Source organism: Epinephelus lanceolatus, chromosome 5, assembly GCF_041903045.1.
Source record: "Epinephelus lanceolatus isolate andai-2023 chromosome 5, ASM4190304v1, whole genome shotgun sequence".
Taxonomy (NCBI): Eukaryota; Metazoa; Chordata; class Actinopteri; order Perciformes; family Serranidae; genus Epinephelus; species Epinephelus lanceolatus.
In genome coordinates, this window is record NC_135738.1 from 42,664,813 (window position 1) to 42,678,693 (window position 13,881).

Sequence of the window (13,881 nt, forward strand, 5' to 3'; positions counted from 1 at the left end):
TGTGATAAACTGCGAGCAGAAAGAAAAAGTACAGACCTGCTCAGAACCATGATGGATGCGAGGAGAGGGAACTGCAGAGAAAGCTACAGAGTAAGCCTAGCCATTTAGACAAAATTAATAATGCATCACATTCCTGTCGACAGCAGGAAGAGACCTCATGTGCACGCACGCACGCACGCACGCACGCACGCACACACTTTAGGTACAGTGCAGTCTACTGTATCAAATCGCAGCAGAAGTAAGCTGCTCTCTGGTACAGCAGCGTCATCAAATATGCGCTATCAGCTGGATTTAAAGAACCATGCCAGTGTTTATCCATGTTTACCACAAATCCTCTATTTTAAATTTTCCGGTTCATTTCACTACATTATGAAAGTCAGTGTACGGGGACTTCCTTGAGATAATAATCCTTTACACTGAACATGCCTGCTTTCATTTCATTTAATTAATTTCAGTACTATTCTCATAATGAAATACAGGTCAAAGTGCAAAGTTAATTTTAAGGTCTGTACTGCATTACCATGCAACTGTGACCAGGCCACAGGCAGCCAGGCCAGGGCCACCTGGTTTCACTCCCAACTCGTCAAATACTAATGTTTGGTCAGTGGCCCTTGGCATCAGACATCAACGCACCAAGGCACCCTTAAGCGACAATATGAGAAATAAGGGCAGCATTTTTTGACCCTCTAGGCAACTACCATTGTATAAAGTACAAGAAAGTCTGCACAGGGTGGGCAGGTCAAACAATCGCTGCACTTTAATTTACTTGGCATAATGTTGACATACACTTCCAGTCGCCACTCTGTCAGCTCCACTAAATTTTTTGCTATATTTAGGATTTTATGTCTATTTTGCCAGTCTTGATGGTTCTTTTTGTGGTTGGCGTTGGACAGTCACTCACCAAGATGAGGAAATCAGCTCACCCATCTGTAAAGTCTCCTTCTGCCAACTTCTAGTTAATCAGCTGCTAGCTAGCTAGGTCGAGGTTTAAATGTAAACATCAGTAAACATCAGGGCAGTAGTCACCATATACATTGAGGGGGACACGCCCCCCCCCCCCAATGTTCAGATATGCCCAAAATGTCCCCCCAATATATAACTGAAACTGAAAAACAACAACAAAAAAAAACATTGCTATTCTAACCACATACCACCATCTGAAATAATGTAATCATCATAATTATTACTAAACATAACAAATCCCTGTTATTATTACTATTGGTTCAAGTATTGCAGTTCTGCGTGTGGTTTGCCCAAGTGGAGTTGCCATAGCAGAATGCCAAGGCTGGTTGGACATGGTTGCCATCAACGTTGCCAGACTGCTGTATGGGTAACGTTCCAGGCAGGCAATGTAAGGCAATGTAAATTTGTTTCTCTATTCATTACTGAATAAAAGTGGAAAACGAGAATGTAATATGAGCGTTACGTAGGCTATATTGTAACTGTTTATTGTGATTTTGAAAAGTGTTATGAAATTTTGATGTTGTGAATGGTTATTCTTTTGAAAAAAGGAACGTATCTCATGTGTAAGTGAATTTGTACATATTTTACTTTGAAATTTCAATGGCAGGGAGTAAAGGTGTGTGTGTCTGTGTCATAAAAGACCAATATTATTGAGGTAATTAAGAGGTTTCAAGTCCTATTTTACATCTCATTCAACACAACATCGATGTTAGTGACACTCCTATTAAATGTTATTATCGTTGCCTGTCACATGAATGGAAAATTTTAGAGTCGGAAGAAAAATACATGTTGGCTAATCATATTGATGTGCTGTCAAAGACAATGATGTCACAAACGTAGATACACGTCCGAGACCAGGAAGGGAGGATTGTATTGTCCAGGTTGGTTCAGCTATATTTGTTAGCAAGTTTGACTAAATTAAGTAGTACTGGCAAGTTCTGCTACAGAGACTGGAACATTTAATTGTCCTTAAAGGTTCTGTACTAAGCTGGTTTAAATCTTATTTATCTGATCGTTTTCAGTTTGTTAACATTCATGATGAATCATCCTTACCTACTAAAGTTTGTTTTGGAGTTCCACAAGGTTCTGTGCTCGGACCAATCCTATTCACTCTATATATGCTTCCCTTAGGTACGTAACATCATTAGAAATCACTCTGTAAATTTCCATTGCTATGCGCATGATACACAGTTGTATACATCAGTGAAGCCAGAAGAAAGTAATCAATTAACAAAACTTCATAATTGCCTTAAAGACATAAAAACCTGGATGAGCACCAATTTCCTGATGTTAAATTCAGACAAAACTGAAGTTATTGTTCTTGGCCCCAAACAACTCAGAGACTCTTTATCTGATGACATAGTTTCTCTAGATGGCATTGCTCTGGCCTCTAGCATTATCATTAGTCATACTTCTACTGTTATTATACACATGATTATTGTCACATATGTATACTATCAGATATTAATATATACCTTCAACATACTGTACCACAATAGCCAGAATTATAACTATAATATTATTACTTTCATTAATGTTGTTGTAAGCTACTGTCATTACCGTCTGTCTCTCTTTCTGTCTCATTGTGTCATACGGATTACTGTTAATTTATCATGTTAATCTGTTCTGTACAACATCTATTGCACATCTGTCCGTCCTGGAAGAGGGACCCCTCCTCAGTTGCTCTTCCTGAGGTTTCAACCGTATTTTTCCCCCGTTAAAGGGGTTTTTGGGGGGAGTTTTCCCTTATCCGCTGCGAGGGTCCTAAGGACAGAGGGATGTCGTATGCTGTAAAGCCCTGTGAGGCAAATTGTGATTTGTGATATTGGGCTTTATAAATAAAATTGATTGATTGATTGATTGATTGAAGTTCCTTTGACAGTGCAGGTATGTGAAATTTCCACAGTTATGACACCCTTTGAACTGATTGAATATACAATGAGTTTTAGTCTTTGTATAATGTGCCTGTCACCTTCCAGTGCCTTATGAATATGGTTGTAGCATGTGATGTTGTTGTCTTTAATGATACATGGGGCTAACATGTCCAGTGTATACAGTACAGGCCAAAAGTTTGGACACACCTTCTCATTCAATGCGTTTTCTTTATTTTCATGACTATTTACATTGTAGATTCTCACTGAAGGCATCAAAACTATGAATGAACACATGTGGAGTTATGTACTTAACAAAAAAAGGTGAAATAACTGAAAACATGTTTTATATTCTAGTTTCTTCAAAATAGCCACCCTTTGCTCTGATTACTGCTTTGCACACTCTTGGCATTCTCTCCATGAGCTTCAAGAGGTAGTCACCTGAAATGGTTTTCCAACAGTCTTGAAGGAGTTCCCAGAGGTGTTTAGCACTTGTTGGCCCCTTTGCCTTCACTCTGCAGTCCAGCTCACCCCAAACCATCTGGATTGGGTTCAGGTCCGGTGACTGTGGAGGCCAGGTCATCTGCCGCAGCACTCCATCACTCTCCTTCTTGGTCAAATAGCCCTTACACAGCCTGGAGGTGTGTTTGGGGTCATTGTCCTGTTGAAAAATAAATGATCGTCCAACTAAACGCAAACCGGATGGGATGGCATGTCGCTGCAGGATGCTGTGGTAGCCATGCTGGTTCAGTGTGCCTTCAATTTTGAATAAATCCCCAACAGTGTCACCAGCAAAACACCCCCACACCATCACACCTCCTCCTCCATGCTTCACAGTGGGAACCAGGCATGTGGAATCCATCCGTTCACCTTTTCTGCGTCTCACAAAGACACGGCGGTTGGAACCAGAGATCTCAAATTTGGACTCATCAGACCAAAGCACAGATTTCCACTGGTCTGATGTCCATTCCTTGTGTTTCTTGGCCCAAACAAATCTCTTCTGCTTGTTGCCTCTCCTTAGCAGTGGTTTCCTAGCAGCTATTTGACCATGAAGGCCTGATTCGCGCAGTCTCCTCTTAACGGTTGTTCTAGAGATGGGTCTGCTGCTAGAACTCTGTGTGGCATTCATCTGGTCTCTGATCTGAGCTGCTGTTAACTTGCGATTTCTGAGGCTGGTGACTCGGATGAACTTATCCTCAGAAGCAGAGGTGACTCTTGGTCTTCTTTTCCTGGGTCGGTCCTTATGTGTGCCAGTTTCATTGTAGCGCTTGATGGTTTTTGCGACTCCACTTGGGGACACATTTAAAGTTTTTGCAATTTTCCGGACTGACTGACCTTCATTTCTTAAAGTAATGATGGCCACTCGTTTTTCTTTAGTTAGCTGATTGGTTCTTGCCATAATATGAATTTTAACAGTTGTCCAATAGGGCTGTTGGCTGTGTATTAACCTGACTTCTGCACAACATAACTGATGGTCCCAACCCCATTGATAAAGCAAGAAATTCCACTAATTAACCCTGATAAGGCACACCTGTGAAGTGGAAACCATTTCAGGTGACTACCTCTTGAAGCTCATGGAGAGAATGCCAAGAGTGTGCAAAGCAGTAATCAGAGCAAAGGGTGGCTATTTTGAAGAAACTAGAATATAAAACATGTTTTCAGTTATTTCACCTTTTTTTGTTAAGTACATAACTCCACATGTGTTCATTCATAGTTTTGATGCCTTCAGTGAGAATCTACAATGTAAATAGTCATGAAAATAAAGAAAACGCATTGAATGAGAAGGTGTGTCCAAACTTTTGGCCTGTACTGTATGTGCTCTGTTTGGTTACTTGGCTGTTGCGCATTACATTATGAATTTGCCAGGGACATGGTGACATATTTTGGCTGGGTGGTTGGACAGGGGCAGGTGCACCTGATAGATGGGGTCCATGTCACTGGTCCGACAGCCCATTGGTCCGACATCCCATTAGTCCGACAGTCCGTGGTGCTGAACAGCGCCCAGCGGGCGTATTTCTACCTTGATGGTGCGCCACGACCCGCTCTGGGTCAGCTGGGAAAGGCCTGAGGCGAAGCAGACTCACGGCTTATATGTTTGTCACTTCCTTTTTCATTTTAACCCACACAATGATCTTTTCCTGACCCTAACCAAATGGTTTTTGTGCCTAAACCTAACCAGACCTTAACCACAGGGCATCATGATGATTTCGGAACAACGTGACTTCGGAACAATGGGTTTAATATGGTCGGAACAATGGGATGTCGGACCAATGGGCAGTTCCCGATAGATGGTATGGTCAGAGCTGTCAGAGTTGATGCGTTTTCTGGAGGGTTGGTAGGTCCCTACTGTGCATTTTATAAGAATGTGTTAAGTGGAGTTGGCCCCTGACTGATTTGCTTAAGGGCACGGTTAAATTTGTATGTTTCTTGCAGTGTCTGAGAGCTTTCGAAAACAAAAAGACTCTCCTGTGTGCTGCTCCAGTTCTGGCTTCGTCATGCTTGGATGAGTCATTCAAGCTGTAAGTTGGTGCTAGTCATGTGGGGGCAGGTGCAGTTTTGTTACTGAGGAGAGATGGTGTGGATCGACCAGACTGTTACTTAAAATGTTTAATTCATACCTGCTTAATTATTCCACTATAGAGAAAAATAACACTTGTTCTTACTTGGGGCCTTCAACAATTTGAGGTCTATGTAGGTTATGGAAAAAGGTCATTGGTGGTATGTATGGACCACAACCCCTTGATATTTCTGTGTTGGCTCCACTGTCCAAATCGTCAATTAATGAGGTGGATGTTGTTTCTGTAGGTCACAACCTACATGTTAAACCTATTGAAGGCAAAGCCAACGTGGCAGCAGAATCACTCTCTTGTGCTCCATTGGCCTAACTGTGTCGCTGCATGTGCATTGTCCTCCATCTATCCTCTGTACATGTGCTCCCTCTTAAACTGCTTCATTTTTAGGTACCTGGTTGCTGAGGTAGGTTGTGGGGACAGAAATGGTAATATAGACAATTTTTTAAAATTAATTTATCCTTAATATCAGTTATCCCGTAGGGACCCAGCTTTATCTTGCAGCAGTGTCTGTATGCTGCAATGTATTGTATGTCATTTTTGGGCGGGATGTTTACTTGTTCCTTCTGGTAATACCTGGGTCCGGGGGTGCCAGTTTATAACAGTAAGGTCTGGTTACTCACGCTCTGTCTTGCTCTCTTGGTCCGCTCACCTGACTCAAACTCTGTCTCTACTCTTCTTTGCAAGTACACAGCTGGTTGTTTTGGTTTCTTTTGTGCACCTTACAACACTGATGGTCCTGATACCCACACTGCATACATTGTTTATGTTCAGTTATGAAGTTATTTTTATTAAAATGGCAATTGTTTAATTATTTAAATGATGTGTCTCTACTGAATATTCAAGTGCCAGTTGTGACAAGCCAGCTTGCTGTCATCCCCAGGTTGTGAAAACTGCCACTTTGTCAGTCTAATATAAGGAGCTGGAAAGTCCCTATAGGGTAGGTGAGAGGGGAGGTTGATTGGTCCAACAAACCCCAGACTTTCACCTGGGAGCCCACTGTGCACTTCCTGTGTGAATGTTGAGCCAAACCATGATTCTGAACCCAATCACTTGCCTTTGTTCCCTAAACCTAACTAGGTAATGTTATTCCCTAAATCTAATCATGTGCCTTTTTCCCTAAACCTAACCACATTTTGAAAAAGACTGTATTTGTTGAACAAGCAGGAACTGTACATTTCCTGTGAAAACACACGTGTATTTTGAAAGACGCAATGCATGTAACAAGCATAACTTGACATGGCAAGACATCCCTACTCTTTGGAAGAAAATGTGTTGGACAAACTGGTAGATAAGGCTCTATAGATATATAGCTCTATAGATAGATAGATAGATAGATAGATAGATAGAGTAAGAAGAATAGAATAGTAGAAGAGTAGTAGAAGAGGGTACCTTGGCTGCCTGAAACTCTCAGTCAGTAGTTTGCAGGGAATATTTCAGCCCCAAGCTAAAAATCTCACACATTTAACATGGAGGCGGCACAGCACGCAGGAACATTGGTCTGAAATGTTTTTACATAAAACAAATAAAGCAGCATCCCACTACAAGTCACATAACATACCTCGACCAGGGAATAAGCAGAGACACCACAGCAGTAGCGGGAGAGGAAGATCAGAACATCCCTGAGGTATTTATTTCCCGTCTTGATGCACCGGTGAATTAAATGGCACATGTGAGGCATTGAAGTGGGTGTGTAAATTAAACTTGCCGCTTACATAAAATAACTTTGTCAAAAGTAATCGCAGACACATTGTGTAGTGTGATGGAATACTGACATGCAAATAGTTTTTAATACTGTACAGAAATGAAGAAAAACCAGGGTATGCCAGGATTAAAATACGTGTGTAGGCCTATGTAATACTTAGGTAGGCAAGTGCAGTCTTCAAGAAATCATGGTGTGTGTACAACTAGTGCCAATGTGACTGTCCTCACTAGGAAAAAAAATAGCATTAGACATTTATTTAAAAGGCCTTCACCAACCTAAATTACTGCAGTTAAACAACTGCAAACCCTCACACAGAGGTATGTGATGGACAGGTCAACAAGGTGTGTGGTTTTGACAGTAGAGGCCACAGTTCATTTCCTGTTTTGAAGTTTTGCCAGTTAATACAGGTTTCTTTTAACCATGACCATGAGCGTTTCTTTATTCAACCTAAATTTTTTTCCCTTAACCCTAACCATGTAGTTTTTGTGTCCGAACCTTGACTGTAGCATAGCCAGATGAGTGGGTAATTTGTAACAGTTTTGGAAGGCAATGATATTGAACATTATTTCACTGACGCACCAGGTCAAACAAGACCAAGGGCACTGTCAAAACAATTTATAGCACATGATCTAAAGTGCATGGCGCAAGTGCATTAAGGGCGTTTCCAACTCTGCTACTGCTAGTTAAACAGCACATCATTTGGGCACAGTGTAAGGCGCAGGGGATAACGGGGTTGTATGTGAGTGTCATCTCCCTTTCCCTTCAAAAGCCAGGTGTACCTGCACCTAGTGTACTGCTATTCACATAGCTGATTCAGCAAATTAGAGAAGCGGGCTGTTTTCTGCTGAGAGTAATGCAGTTAGAGCAGTAATGTCACTGCAGCAAATATAGTGGGACATTTAAGCTGAAAAACAAAAAAACTGTAGTTGTAAACTTGACAGAGGAAACAGAGCTAAACTTTTAGCTCCTGAAATAATCAATGACATTATGCTGCTTCTCATGTGTAACTACATGAGTCTTTCTTAACTGGAATTTGGACAGCAGCTCTGCTCTGCTCTCTGCTACATTTACATTTTAATATAATTAATACTTTTAACATTAATGATGTATTATTTCACCCATCCGCAACCGATCCGCTTGTCCGTGTGTGTAACAAGCAGAGTCTATGTGCATTTTGACGTCTGTCTAAATAATGCACCCTTTAAATAGTCGGAAACTACCCCACCATTCGGACTTTAGACTGGGTTTTTGTTGGTCAGTGGTGCAATTACTTTCTGTTGCCTCAAAGTAGCACTACACCAACAATGCACCAAACGACACCTCATTTTAAGACCTACACTCCTGTGGGCACACAGATGGGCTCAAGTGCATTTGCTATTTACACAATATGGGTGGGGCTGTGAAAATGACAACTGCGTTGGTCTGAAACTAGCAATGACAGCACTGGGTGTAAGATGGGACCCTAAGAGTCTGCAGCCATGCCAACAGCTCTATAAGACTTTGAATCATCGTGTAACCTAATGCTAATTTCAGCATGTCAACTTGCTTACAGTGACAATATTAACATGTTGCAGGGAATCAACAAAGTAAGATGCACGTAGTATGGGAACCATGACTGTCTATGCCAGCATTTGTGCCAACCAATCTTTTTGCAGATATGTGAACATATGACCAAAATGGACCCAACTGAAATTTGAGGTAACAAAGTTTGGAGGATTTGTTGACAAATTCTGTTGATGTTTTGAGGTCACTCAAAATATATTATCTTTTTAGGCTGTTCTGACAAATTTTTCGTATGTTTTCCTACTAAAAGCAATACGCCCAAATTTGTACACATCCCACATGTTTTAAAAGGGTGTGATCATGTGACCATCACCCTGATGGCAGTAAAGAAGGAAGCAGTCCCAGGTGCTTAAGGAGGAAGTTTGGGGTGGTGGGTCACAAAAAAAACTGTCTTTCGTCTGGGACTTTCGCCTGGAGTCGCATGTTCAGATCCCTGTGAACTTTGAGTGAACTTTTAGTCACTTTAAGGGTATGTCCTCACCATCTTTCTTTTCCTAAATCTAACCACTGTAAGTTTTATGCCGGGTTCAGACTACACAACATTTTCGTCTGTTCCAACAGTCGAAAGTCAGTTTAGGCGTTTGTGGATTCATAAAGTCTTGCCGTGACTTGGCCAACAGACATGACAGACTACACGTTGGTCCATGACCAATCATCCCTGGTCAACTTTCACAATGTGCATGATGTCATTGGATTATTCTTGTCCTATTTTTATTATAATTACTATTATTTCAGTCACTGTGTCTGTTCATGCATCAGCTGAAATGTTGCTGTAGTAATTTCTAATTGCAATTGTGGCAATTAAAAGCCCTGCCACTATTTCTTAATATTATTCCTTTATAATCCCTCTCCATTATAAAGAAATAACATTCGTTGCTAGCTTGATGCTAATGGCAGGACTCACCGGGTTGCTAAAGTTTCATGCCATCATTTTTCCCCATTTTACTCTGTTGTGGTAACATCCTAAGAGGAAATATCAAAAAGGCTGGGGTGTTGTTGCCGTACAGTTGTCTACAGCAGCAGATCGCTCTGTGTTTTTATCGGTCAAAATACCGTCTGTGACGAGAGAAGTTGTACAAGACAAAAAGAAAATTAAACATGCTAGACTTTCTGTCGGGACGTCATGATCGCCTAATCTGACATAGTGACTGCTATAATCAGGCTGATATGTTGCGTGAGCCCGGCATTTTTGTCTAACCCTAATCCTGTAACTTTACATTAATTATGTAACTGTACATTATGGACGTAATGTCATTCGTGGGGCGCAAACTTGTAGGATATCATACGAACTGTTCTATGAGAATACGTTGTATCTTTTACAAGTCATCCTACATCATTTTGAGTCCTTTTGAAGGAATACAGTCATGATTTGGTCAGTGAAAGAAATATTCCCCCTTTAACATCTGCTATGAGTTCTAAACCTTTCTCAAAGGGTGCTGGGCATGTCTACAACACTCACAGATAAACACTTTGGATGACTTACACTCATTACTATACAAGATGCTTTGTCATAGATCACTTATGGATGCACGACAGAGAGAGACTGGAGACCAAAGCCCAGCTTGTTCTTCAGCTAAGTGTTCACATGATGTGTAGTCCATGTTACACAGCAAATGGGTCAACAGTGAAATAACAAAAGTCCTTAACCCATTGTAAAAATGCTCACGTTATTAAATGGAGTATACATATTGCAAGAGTCAGAATGTAACATGATATGTGTGTGTGTGCATTGATTACATAATGCTGTTGGCAAGCAATCCCTGATAAATAGGAGCTTTTGTGCATCTTGTTTGTTATTAATAGATTTATGTCCTCATTTACTTTGCACCTTGTTAAGGACTCTAAAACGACTGTCCTCACAGTGTTTGTTCTCCTCATAATGTGTTTTCTCTGCATTACATACAGTGCGCTCTGTGTACATACAGCTGGTCATCTGCTATTTGAGCAAAAGTTCCGTTGTCTGATCTGCTCAAGCTCTAAAAAGTACATTATCTTTTCTACAAAGTCTGGAACTTAAGACTTAAAATATATTTCACATGATAATACTGTATTTTATCTGGCAATTAGACAATTAGACATACATAGACTTGCATAGAACAAAAGAAAAAATATATGATCATTTTAAATACCTGGATGTGCTCTGAATTGAAAAAAAAATTAAAATAAAATTCAAACATCATTTTTCCAGCTGAGACTACATTTCATTCTGCCATCTACATCAAGTAGATAACCCTAACCCTAATACAAACACAAACAACTCTAAGTGCATTGAAAATCATTTCTCTTACCAGACCAGATCAAACTGAAGTTTATATCCAAACAATGGTGTCCGGACCTCTCAACAAGATATCTTTAAATTCATTTGTGGCCTTAAAATTCTCGTCTGAAGTTTCTACTCTGTATATAAAGAGCATCAACACAAGAGACAGGGCTGAGGGATTAGGGCAGGAGAGGATAGTGCCAGCGTCTCCCTCTCTCTCTCTCTCTCTCTCTCTCTCCCCCTCTTTCCCTCTCTCTGCAGCACTCCTCCCTGCTGCCACCCACCCACCACATGCACAATGGTACAGTCCACTCCTGTACTGCAGTACATGCAAGAACATGCCATTCGGCTGACTGATGGGGGGGAGAAGGGGTCGGGGTGGGGATGGTGGTGGGCGTGGAATGAAAGAGACATATGGGTTGCCCATGGGAGGGGGATGGATGGAAGGATGGATGGAGGCAGAGAGGGAGGGACAGATAGACAAGGAGGTGGAGTAGGGGAGTGACAGATGCTTGATGAGATGCTTTCTCTACAGTGATGGAAAGGTCCTGCAGCTTTACACAGATACTTTATAATATTTACCATCTGTCTGTCTGTTTCAGGTTTTGTTTTTGGATATGCATTCTTTATCTTTCCCCTTTTTTAATTTGTTAAGCGGCTACAACAAGGTGATGTCTACCATTTATTATTAAATATAAGGAAAGAAAAAAAAGGAAAGGGGAGAGAGGAAAGTCAGACATAGACAGGCTGACCCACATCCAGTGGCTGGTTTCTCCTCACAAACATATAAGTGACTGCAATGAGCCCCTAACCACAAGGGGGCCCCGTGCAGTGGTGTTTCTTTAAGGGGCATTTGTTTTTTTCTGGGAAAAGCTCTAGTCCAGTTATAGCTTAATAACATAATAAAAGCAATTTAACTTGTCACAGACAGGGGCCCCTTGTGGATGGTTTCACCAGAGACTGTATAAATAATGGACGTAGGTACCATGATGTCACCCATCTGTTTGTGGACTGCTGTTTTGAAGTCTTGAGTTCAGTATTTCAGTTGCCGCCATCTTGTTTATTTCGAGCCAAAAATGATCATATATGGATGAGAAGCTGGAGCTGTGGAGGAGCAAGGGATGGATCTGACTGAGAAGCTGAGGACGCTATCAGCAGACAGCCTGTCACTCAGAGTGGCCTGCCCTTAAATATGCGTAACTTTGGGACTAAATGACTGTTGTAATTGGCTGTAGAGACCAAAACTTTTTTGTACCAGGCTGTAAACATGTTTATTTCTGCTGTAAAGTTGTACATTTTAAGATGGGAGTCCATAGCCCCGTTTGTAACAAGCAGTCCAGCAACCCAGTGAAGAAAGACAAAGTGCTCATATGACTCTGGAGCAGAAAAATGGAAAAAGAAAAAAAATCAGAAATGAAAATACAAGCCAAAAAATGCAGGTAAGAAATGATCAACATTGACTGCAGTTAATAGAAATGAAAAAGGTTTGTTATTACTTAGCAAACATTAGAAATGCCAGCTCGCTACTTTACTTTACAATGCTGCTACAGTGCAACCCACTGTTAAGTTTAACCAATGCAGAATGGATATAATATTATTACACACGAATGTATAATGACAACTCGTTTTTTGTATTCCTAGGGTTAGGTTCAACTGTTAAGCTGCAATCTGAGAAGCCTCTATCAGTCAGTGTTGACAGCTAGGGGGGGATTTACACCTCAGCAGTTTAAGGCAGTTACTGTAATCACAGTTTGTAACATCGTAATGCTACACATTACTGTTCCTAAATTCAGTAATCACATTACAGTTACTGATCACAATTATGTTGCTACTTAGGTTTCATTAAGTTCTTTGATGATCTGCAGTTGGGAAGATAGGAAAAATGTCTAATATTATCTAATGTGCAGACAACAGTGACACCGTCTAGTATGCCTGTAGAGAGGCCCTGTATTCGAGGAATGCCATGGAATGAGGTCCTCAGTGCTCTCAGCGATCACATCCACCCAGAATTCCAGTGTTTCACTGACCTGACCAGGTGACCTTTTAGAGCGTCTTGTTAAATCAGCTATAGAGAAGGTCTATCAAGGGGAGGTCTTGCAGCTCTAATGTTGCACTCGCCATAGTGTGACTGACTTCCACACCAATCGAGTGTTGTGCTGACCTCAGCACATATTGCTAACGGCATGTGTGTAAAGCACCAAAGGCCCACCATATGGAGCACCTATTGTGTGCTCATTAGCAGCTCAAGCTGGGAGGGAAAAAGCCAAATCATGCACACATACAGAGACATATGTTGCCTGATGTTTCTAGTGTTTACTTTGCCCTCAGACAGAGAGAGGAAAATGAAGATCTCTTAAGAAAAAATTGTGTGATGTTTATTATCAGGCTCATCATTTGTCAGTATTAGTTGAAAACTAAATGTTTTTGGGGGGGGGGGGTTCAAGGTGCAATTTCATAGGGACTTGCTTAACTTCAAAACAACCTTTCTGAAGTGGCAGCACCAGCCTGAGCACACGCATTCTTATAATTAAATAACAACAAAAAAGGCATTTTTCCTACTATATACTACACTATCAGATGACTACAACTACATCACAAAACCTATGTGACCTCTGTAAGGTAAGATATGTCTCTTTATGTGACCTTAATAACAAAAGTACTTAAATACTTTTTTCTAAACCTACCCAAGGATCTTTGGTGCAACTTTGGCCATTTCCAATCTACACTAAAGACTGTGTTTTAGCAAGAAGTTTTGAAGAAGTTTCCTTTATCTAAAGAGATTGAAGCCAGCTGGACAAATCAAGAAATATCTGTGACTATTACTTTTACAATGCTATTCAGGATCTGAGTTGCCAAAATGACAATCACATGGCCTACATCAACGTTTCTGAGATCCAGATTAAGAGGAAAGAGGCTGTTGATGCCAGACATGGATAAACTAAAACTCCA

At 40.9% G+C, this 13,881-nt stretch overlaps 1 protein-coding gene across 1 annotated transcript in view; it reads right to left on the reverse strand.

Moving 5' to 3' along the window:
* Positions 1-11,186, reverse strand: part of LOC117261642 (synaptic vesicle glycoprotein 2B-like) — a 72,316-nt gene extending 61,130 nt beyond the window's left edge. Inside the window, exon 1 of the mRNA XM_033634037.2 lies at positions 10,961-11,186. The gene's annotated coding sequence lies outside the window, so the exon portion shown is untranslated. The remainder of the gene's footprint in view (positions 1-10,960) is intronic.
* Between the last annotated feature and the right edge of the window lie 2,695 nt (positions 11,187-13,881).